The sequence below is a fragment of the Echinops telfairi genome, unplaced genomic scaffold (genome assembly GCF_000313985.2).
Source record: "Echinops telfairi isolate 266 unplaced genomic scaffold, ASM31398v2 ScPeMD7_9;HRSCAF=40, whole genome shotgun sequence".
Taxonomy (NCBI): Eukaryota; Metazoa; Chordata; class Mammalia; order Afrosoricida; family Tenrecidae; genus Echinops; species Echinops telfairi.
Window position 1 is genome coordinate 31,591,803 of NW_022103906.1, and position 10,529 is coordinate 31,602,331.

Consider the following 10,529-nt stretch of genomic DNA (forward strand, 5'->3'; position numbering starts at 1 on the left):
GCCTAAACTATCATGTGTTCAGAGCCTATTTATTCTCAAAGCTCATTTTTCTTTGCTTCCTTCTCGAGGTCTCAGGATATTCAACTTCTCCTATTCTCTCTAGTTAGTCTTTCTCAAAAATAGAGAATACAGTTCTACTACCTCCACAATGGGAAAAGAAGACCATAGGAAGATTCAAAATAAGATTTTGTCATTTGGTGCAAATCTACCTGAAGGGAAGAAATGAATGGAAACCCTAACCAATTAAATGATGCTGATTGCTATATCTCAGGGCCCTAACACATCAACACAGGGTGTTTTGGTTTTATTTTGTTAATTTTGGGGGAACACCTAGGAGACAGTGAATAATTAAAAAAAACATTACGGAATTATCATTTCCTTGAATAACTTGCCCTTATTTTTGCCATGGAGTTTTATCTCACATGAAGGACTTACTTAAATATTAGAACAGAAAGAGAATACACTGAGAAGTCTCCCTCCCATGTTGCTCAATTATTTCTTGCCGTGTGGGTCATGAGTTGATTCTGACTTACAGTGACCATGAACAGTGACAGAATCAGACTACCCCAAAGGGATTTCTAGGCTATCATCTTTACAGAAAGAGATGGCCAGGTGTTTTGTCCCAAAGATTCCTGGTGAGTTTGAACTATCAACCTTTTGATTGACAGTGAACTATTGAAAGATTGTGCTAATTAATTATCCTTCCAGAAATATTTTATTCACATATGAAGAGTTTCCAAAAGTTAGTGGACATACGGAATGAAAATATACTAGATTTTTGCATGAACATTTTAGAGCTCCCTTGTACAAGCAAATATATTTTCCCAATTTATGCATGGATTATGGAATGGAGAAAGATGAGGCTTTCTACTCCCATACTGAGTTACAGTCTCAGAAATTCACAGGGGCAGTTCTACCCTGTTCTAAAGGGTCACCATGAGTTAGAATTGACTCAATAGTAGTGAATGTGAGGGGGTTTTGTGTTTGCTTTTTGATATACACTATTCTGCCTTTGATTGTTTTTCACCTAATAATATTTATCTTTGAGTTCATCCATATGAGATGGAGATGTATACTCCCCTGCTTGTGCATGCACATGCACGTGTGCAGACACAGGCGCACACACACCCCTACAGTGGCTCCGTGTCCTGTAATTCATCTGGTCTGCTACCGGTGGGCATTTGATTTTTTCCTGCTCATTTGCTATCACAAAGGATCCTGTGATGAATAATTGTGCAGGTAACTTTTTCTCTGTGTGCATGCATAGAAGAACATTTTCTAGGAGTGGAATCTCTGGGTCAAAGTATTATGCCTTTGTTATTTTCATCGAGTTTGCTAAAATGTCTCCATAGAAGTTGTACTCATTTTCACTGTCAGGAGAATAGCAGCAATTATGAAGATAGCTCAGGACCACGCAGTGTTTCATTGTTTAACATAGGGTCACTATGACTCAGAACTAATTTAATGGCACAAAAACAATTGGTTGGGTATGGAGAAATTAATATATTGTGACAAGTGAAAAAATCCTTTGTAAATCAAAGATGTATTGGGACACAGCCACACTCATTTCTTTACCTATTGTTTATTACTCTGTCAAGGTACAATAGCAAAGTTGAACAGTTGTATTAGAGACTATATGATCTACAATATTAACTTTCTCCTTAACAAAAAAGCTGGGGGTGTACAATAACAATGCCTGTTTATTAAGTGATACTATCTCTCTAACTTTAGTTTTGAGGCTATATTTTGTTTTTTTTGGGGGGAAGTCTAGTTCTATTCCAAGCTATGGTAGTCTCCATTGCGTCACATGCATGTGAAGGATGGACATTGAATAAGGAATACTTTAGAAGAATTGATTCATTTGAATTATGGTACTGGAAAATGATATTGAAAATCCCATGGACTGCAAAAGGGCAAATCAATCAGTGTTGGAAGAAGTAAGGCCAGAGTGCTCCTTAGAGGCAAGGATGGTAAGACTTTGTCTTACATACTGTATATAGTCTTGTATAAGCTGAGTTTTTCCAGCACATTTTTAATGCAGTGCTTGTGGTAAAATTAGGTGCCTCGACAGATATTCGGGTCGGCTTATACTCAAATATATATGGTACTTTGGATATATTATCAGGAGAGATCAGTCCCTGGAGAAGGACATCATGTTTGGTAAAGCGGAAGGGCAGTGAAAAAGAGGAAGGCCCTCAACAAGATGGATTGAGACAGAGGCGACATCACTGGGCCCAGTAATTGGAACGATTATGAGGATGGCACGGGACTGGACAGTGTTTCATTCTGTTGTGTATAAGATCACTATGGGTTGGAGCTGACTGGATGACACCTAACAACAACAAGTTAGCACACAAGAGCACTGGTGGTATAGTGGTTGTGCATTGGGCTGCTAACCATAAGGTCAGAAGTTCTAAACCACCAGATTCTCCATGGGAGAAGGATGAGGCTTTCTACTCCTGAAATAACTACAGTCTTGGAAACCCACACAGGCAATTCTACCTTGCCCTATATGGTTTTCACGAGTCTGAATTGACTAGACGTCAGTGAGTTTGGTTCGGATCCAGCGTCCATGGTTGCTATAAAATTAATGAACCTAGTTATTCATTGAAGCAATGGAAATTGAAGTCTCTTTCTGGAAGAAAAATAAAAAACAGCCATTGAAAGCCCTGGGGCACACAGTTCTGCTCAGACACACAGGACTCTCTAGGAGTGGGAATGGAGTCCAGAATGGGCGTCTAGCTGGCCTTCATGGGAGTCTGTAGATGGAGTCCTGGGACTCGCTTGCATCTGGCAACTGGTCTCTTCCATTTTCCCCTTTCCTTTGTGTGTGTCTTCTTTGCAGACGTCCATATCTGAAGCAGAGATGCCTGGTCTTTTACTTTATTTTATGCCCTGAATGGATTTCTCAGGATTTGTTTTGTTAGATCCTAGAGTGCCACAAATTCAAGTTTACTACTTTCTTCAATCACAATTCTTTTGTGAACATTCTAATCTTTCCCTTTCAATTATCTTCTCTTTGGTTATATATCTGGTTCCATTTATCATCGTATTTTCCTTGGCTACAGAGAAGGGCCTGAGAGAATTGTGCCTCTTTGCCTTCATTCGTCCTACATAACATTGTGAGTCTTCACTCTCCTGCAGCTCTGTAATAAATCATGCTGGCTGTCTTCCCATTAGGTGACCCCATGTGACCATTCTGTTTCTCCTTAGTAACCTCTGGGCATTCCTCTTGTTCAGAATATTATTCTTGCAGAACAAGGAAGTCTGTTACCTTTACTATATCCCGAGCTTACAACTGTTTGGCTTTGTATAGCTTGATGTGTTCTTTTAGGAATACACACACACACATACACACACACTATATATATATATATATGTATATATGAGACAGAGAGAGAGAGAGAGCACCGTGGAACCCACCAAGGGTTGACACAGTAGAATATAAGATACATTTATAACTTCATCTGACCTGAATCTGGTGCCGGTGGTTCTGAGACAATGATGAATGTTTCCTGATGAATGCCAGGAATCCTTGTGGGAAAGGCATTTCAAAAACAAGGACAATGGACCAAGCAGTTAAATGTCTTTTTGGACTTGAATCCAGCAAACTTTCATCGTACACCTACTCTGTACTATAAACCACACTAAACTCCGATTTTGTCATCCTACAAATAACCCTCAGGAGATTCTGTAAAGTAAGCATTACTGACACCCCTTTTCACAGGCAGTACAGAAGCTTCCTGGGGCAGAGAGTCAGACATGGACTCAGACCTGAGGTTATCCAACCAAGTCTCGAATCTTTTTCATGTTGCCGCCTGCCGTGGCAGGCTTTGATGCACTGCATTTTAAAAAATTATTTTTAAGAACATACTTTCACATTCTGGATCAGCCATTAAACATGTTGATGGCACTAATAATGCCAGGTTCTTACAGAACATTTTTATGAGAATGGCTCAAAAATTTTAAAAAGTCTTGCACTTGCAGTCTGTAGTGGGCTGAGGCCATGTTCAATGGACCATTCTAATGATGTCCCTTGACTCCCCCGGCCCCTGCTCAGAATTCACGGCTTTACAAGGTAGTTAAAATCTGAAAGTTTTAAGACCTCAGTTGTTATACACCCAAGAAGGATGTAGAACGTTTTCTTGTGAACTGTCTAATGCCAATAAACCTTAGTGTCCCTGGGACTATGGTCTAGGTCCAGTGTCTCATTCCCACAAGGAATCTGGTTATATGTAAGACATTTTTATAATACCGCCTTCTGTCTGCTCTACCACATTCATGGATCTATTTGCCGCAAAGGTGAATGCACTTTTATAAATACCAGCTGTCAAGCATCTATCTAAGATACAAACATTGGTCTCTCCCATCTGGAGGAAAGAGAAGGGATGGCAATTGAAAGACAGAGGGGAAAATTAGTGCAGTGGACTGTTGGGCCTCCTCAGCTTCCACCACCTGCAGACCAGAACTAGATGGTGCCCAACTTCCATTACAGCTGCTCTCAAAAGATCCCATTAGAAGATCCTGGATGGAGGGGCAGAAAAATGCAGACAGGAACTCAAAATTGTAAAAGAGACCAGGTTGACTGGTCATATAGACATAGGTGGGATACTGCCCCCCGACCCCCGCCCCGTGAAGATATCCTTCAGGTTTGGAACGGAACTCACCCCTATGGTAGAATAACCAACCATTTAAGATGAAAAGGGAAACATGTACCCAAAGAGAAAGTTCAGTGGGTTCGGAAAGAATCGGGAATGAAAAGAGGAAGCCTGAGGAGAGAGGGAGGTAATTGAGGACGCATTGAAGAGATTGCAAGGAATGAGCCGAGGCAAAATGTCTATGAATCGCCCTACCAATCTCCACCTAATTCACAAAGAGAAGTTAAAAATACATATCAGAAGAGACTGAAACTATGGGGCTCTCTAATACAGCCACATTGAAAGGAATTTGACATACACTCTGGGAACAACCTTAGAACTGAATGTGGCTTCCAGGGGCTGCTAGCTGGTTAACTGAACACACTCCTTAATTTCTCAAAGAATTCATTTCTTTATGTGAACATGGCGGCCACAGCCATGCATGCTTGGGCTCTTGTGAACACCACGTCTGATATAAAGCATTGAACCTGGGAGTGATATGTGTTCTCCGCCATTACGTCTTCCCTTTTTGATTGGACTGGGGAGTGATCAACATTTTACTGATTCTGTGTTTGATGCGGGAGCTGAGTGGCCCCACAAGCGGATGAGGAGGAGTTACTGGAGGAGTTCTTGCTCTGCCCTCGGGGATGGCTGCTCAGAGCTGTCTTCCATCGAAGTCCAAAGTAAAGGTTGAGGAGCCAAGAAAACAGTGGCAATGTGACCACACTCTTGTTTTGAAGAAATGAAACCGATCGACCTTGGCAGCTTATCCAATAAGCCAGGGGAACATGGGGTTACTTGTGCTTACTTACTAATTTGTAGTTAACAGCTTTACTTCATCCCGGTAGGTGATTATAAAATTGTAGAGTCTCTTTGATCCTGAAGGAAATGACCTGTGGGGTTGTGACAGGGACAGATGTCAGTCAGACCTAGAAGCAGAATCTTTGATGTGGTGAAAAAAAATGTGAATTTGTTCACTACAGATTAGTAAGTAAGCACAAGTACGAGTGTGCTTACATAGTTTATCAGGTAATTGGACGCTGGTAAGTGTGAAAAATATGGTGTTGGCATTTATTTGCACATCTGAGTTTTGCCTGGAGGAGCACTTATGTCTTGCCAATACTTGGCAGTTTCCCAGTGCCAAGAGTTAAGTCTGGCCAGAAGAGAGGACAGATATTCCGGGCAGCGCCAGGTGGCAGCATGAAGCCCCTAGGCCATGTGCACAGCACAGTTGGTTCTATTGCACTCCCTTCTGTCCATGGGCGGCGTTATTCAGTCACAGCACAGCGCCTTTAATAGATATTAAAGATGAGGCTGTTGAAGCGCGTCTTTCTTGAAGCCCCATTGACACTCTCTGTGGAAGCATATGTGAATGAACATGGGCCAGGGCCATTACCTCCTTGCCACAGGAACTGGTCCCTTTGATCTGTGACATTGCATAGCAAAATAGTCTCATAATCACATCCGATTCTTCTATTAGCTTTGTCTTTGTGCCAAACACAGTTAACAAGAGAAATGCTGTGGAGAAAGAGATTATTTTTATTGTGAATTCCTGATGGAAAATAAAAAAGCCTTTTTCCTCAATGTTATTAACTTGGGTTTCACAGCTGACCTTTAAAGGCATGTCGATGACTCCAGAGCTCCGAGCTCAGCAAATATTATCCTCTGTATAATTTAATCATCATTATAGCTGAGGCTTTATGTACTGCATGTGTGACATAGCCACACTGTTGGCAGTTTCCTTTTAAAATTTTCATATTTAATTATAAAGAAACAAATCTTGTTTCATTTGTTCATTGATTGATGGTTGACCTTTTCTTATTAAATTTCCTCTTCACATTTCAGTTGAACATGATCCTAGAAGGTCACTGGTTGGCGTTAGCAACCTCAGAAATAAGTGGTCATACTGTCACAGCCTAGGGTTGACAAATTAGTTTGTTTGATCTCTCATTATGCATTAGATTCCTTGTTGTGAAGGATGCTGGGAAAATTCATGATGGAATTAAGGTCTGAGGCTTCCTGACACCGAGAAAGGAGTGTCCTTGCTGTGTTTCTTTTGCTTTCACCTCTTTACAGATTGTGTGTTGTTATATTTTCCAGGTGCATTGTGAGGTGACCAGATTTTAACATTGGTAAAGCGGGACAAAAGCGGGACACCATGGATAAAACTCATATCCTGGTGAAATAGCCACATGGCAGCCGAAAACCGTCTAACCTAGCTTGTCATGCATTCTTTCCAAAAATCAGGACTTTTTAAAAACGCCGCAGGACGCGGGAAAAATTGTTTAAAATCGGGACTGTCCTGCCAAAAGTGGGACGTCTGGTCACCTTAGCATTGTGACGTACCATTCTGGGCACCAGGGCCGGGCAACTGGATCAAAGAGAAATGCGGGAATTTGGGAGTGGGATCTCAGATATTATTTTACTCTGGGAAGCAATGGCAGGCCATTGGACATATCACATTCATCTTACCTTGCTTGGAACCCTAGAGTACGGGTGTCTCTAACATTTTATAGAAACAGAAGAGGATGTAATTACTAAGCTATGGGGTCCTTTTCATCTGGGGAATTGCAGATGGGTAAAGCCCATACCTCCTTGCCCCTCTTGACCTTGAGCAGGCTAGCCTTTTTCCCCAGTAGTGTCTGAATTAGGAACCAAACACAGTAAACCCATGCTGTTCATCAATTCTCCCTTCCCTTGAGAAATAACAGAGAGAGCCAGAGAGTCGAGGGTTTTCTCTAGCAGGTTCCTTTAAAGGCCATCGTTATATAATCTCCATGAACCTCCCTGAGATGGTTCTTGTTATTCCACCTTACAGCAGCCTTATGCTCCACACAGTGAGGTACTGCCCGTCCTGTCTCATCCTCACAACTGTTCGTGTTTGAACCCGCTGTTGCAGCCACTGTGTCAATCAACCCCGGTAAGAGTCTTCTTCTTTTCCATTGCCCTTCTACTTGGCCAAACATGATGCCCTCATGTCCGGCATCATGTCCTGCTCACATGCCCAAAGTAAGTGAGAAAAAGTCTCTCCATCCTTCCTGGTCAGGAGCGTTCTGGCTGTCCTTCTTCCGAGATAGATTGGTTCATTCTTTTGACAGTCCTTGGTACTTTGAATATTCTTTCTGTGTTTAGCTCCTACCATTTACCAAAATGAACCTTGACACTTTGCCCAATTAGATGCTCTTCATTCTTAGAAGCATTTACTGCTTGCTTTTCTCCATATTTCTAAAACCATCCATTCACCCTCCCAGAAGTATGTGTTTCTTCTCCCCCTTTCTCAGCCTGTAGAATGCCCATTCCACCTTCCTGGCCCAGCTCAATCAGCTCACACACAGGAAACCTCCTCGACACCTTAATCTGTACCAAGGCCAGCATTCATCAGTCTTCCCATGTAGAGTTGTTGCTCTTCTATACTGTCAAAGGACACCTTGTGGACTAGGTGTGGGCTGCTAACTACAAGTCCAGGAGTTCAGCCCCACAAGCCCCTTTTAAGGAGAAACAGGAGGCTGTCTGATTTCTTTAACACTATGGAGTCAGTGTGAGTCAGAATTGGCTTGGGGTTGCATGACTTCTACTTGATTTTTTCTCATAACTCTCTGGGCTTTCTATGTTAAAACCTTTCTGGAAGTAGGTCACCAGGTCTTTTATCCTATGACTGGTATGTTCAAAACACTGACATCAGTGAACAAAAGAGTGCTTAACTATTGTTGCAACACTGGTGTTATATTTATATGAAGGGGCTTCAAACATTTTTTGGGAAAAAAAAATCTCATTTTTTCATAAAAGATCTGAAGCTCCTTCAGAAGTAGACCTGTGGCAACCTCATGTATGCCAGAACTGTGCTCCATAGAATTTTCAAAGGCTACCGTTTCAGAAGTAGATTCCTAGATCTTTCCTCTGAGATGCCTAGTGAACCAGAACCTCCAATCTTTAGGTTAATATGGGAGCATGTTAAACATTTGCAAACCTTGGACTCCTATTACACATATATTGAGTATATGTACTACATATGTAGTAAAGGTTTATGGTATCTGTAATGAATCTGTAATATATAATACATGTGTAATGTGTACCAGTAATATATAAATACATAGTTAATATGTTATATATGGGTGTATATGCATATACATACATATCCAGTTTAAAACAGGCTAGAACTACTCCCTAGGGTTTCCAAGACTCCATCTCTAGGGAACAGGAAGTTTCATCTTTCCCTTGTAGAGTGGTGGGTGGTATGTTTGAACAGCTGACTTTGCAGTCAGTAGCCCAATGTATAGTCCACTCTGCCCATTTAGAGCTCACAAAATAATTTAGCTATGGCTCCTAATATGTATGTGGATATATATATAGATATATATGCATTTGTGTGTAACTTTCTTCTCATTTTGAGTCCGATCCTATCCGTAAATGAATGCCCTGAGGGCTTTGCTGATCCACACCACTCTACTTTGAGCAGTCAGCCCTTCCCCAGTCATGCTTTGAGCACCTTTTGATCTCAGAGGCTTGTCCTCCAGTTCTATATCACATAATGTTCTGCTTCTGTTCATAAGATTCCCCTGGCTATTTTTTTTCCCCAGAAATAGGCTGTCTCTTCCTTCTTCCTAGTCTGTTCTTAGTCTGTAAGTTCTGCTGAAACCTGTTCAGCATGGGTGACCCTGCCGGTACTTGAAATACTAATGGCATAGCTCCTAACACAGGACAAAAAAAAGGGGGCGGGGGTAGGGGAGTGGGATATAGTTACATGTAGAAACCCTGCTGCCATAAAGTTGATTCTGATTCAGTGACCCCCTATGGGGTTTCAGAGACTGTCAATATTGATGGGAGCTGACAGTTTCATTTTCTTCCCTCGGAGTGAATAGCGGATTTGGATATTCCCCTCACTCTGTACAATTTATTTATAAAGGAACGAGAGCCCACATTTTAAACTGGATGTCCAAGAACTTCCACGGGATGTGTGGATACAGTTCTAGGGATCTGTGGTCTTAGACCAGAAAAAAATATTGCATCACTATTTTCACTATCTTCTTTTGAATTTTAGTACTTCCCCCCATTTTAAATGTGATCAAGCGACTAGAGTGATAATAGCAGTTTCTGCCACCTGCGGTCAATATAGATCCCCAATATTCTAAAATCACAGCACTGTTGTTGATGGTATCTTGAAATGCCAGCTATGCCCAACTACTAGGAAATAAAGCTAGAGAACATATGCATATAAATAATTCTGTCTAATAAAAATATTTTGATCATTGTATTTCAATATACTTGGTGGAATTTTTCTTGTTAAACATTGCATTGAAAAGGAAACCCTAGGCTTCCTCAGATGGCTAAAAACACTCAAGGAACAACTATATTCAGAATTTCTGAGCTGGAGAAACTATTGACACCATTAGAAAGCGTCTATCTTGCTGCATTGATAAGAAATGAGGGTCCCTGGTGTCTTCATTCTCTGATGCTGCTGTAACAGAGCTACCACAAGTGCATGGCTTCAGCAAACCTCTGAAATCTTTCCAATTCCTTTTCAGAGGCCAGGAATCTCATCTATTGAAAGGTTGACTTCGGGAAAGGTCCATGTCCCTGGAAGCTTTGCTACTTTGGTCATCTTTATCCTGTGGGGTGCGGCATCTCCCGCCCCATCCCTGGCTCCTTTTGTGCTGCTTTCCAGCACTCCACTTGTATCTTACATGGAGTGCTTTCTAAGGCACTCTACAGCAATATGACCTCACTGGCATGTGAATGACATTAATGTCAGATGGAACGACATCCACAGGGAAAGCGGTTAGGATTTGCAACACATATTTTGTGGGAACACAGTTCAATCCACAATACCCGGCTTGCTCCTTTCCCTGAGTCCTTGATGCTCAATCCTCCCACTGCTCTCTGGGATCCCAAACC

The 10,529-nt window shown here is 41.6% G+C and overlaps 1 protein-coding gene across 1 annotated transcript in view; it reads left to right on the plus strand.

Annotated features, from left to right (window-relative positions):
• ZMAT4 (zinc finger matrin-type 4) overlaps window positions 1-10,529 on the plus strand; it is a 532,047-nt gene that overhangs the window by 211,631 nt on the left and 309,887 nt on the right. The window lies entirely within an intron of this gene.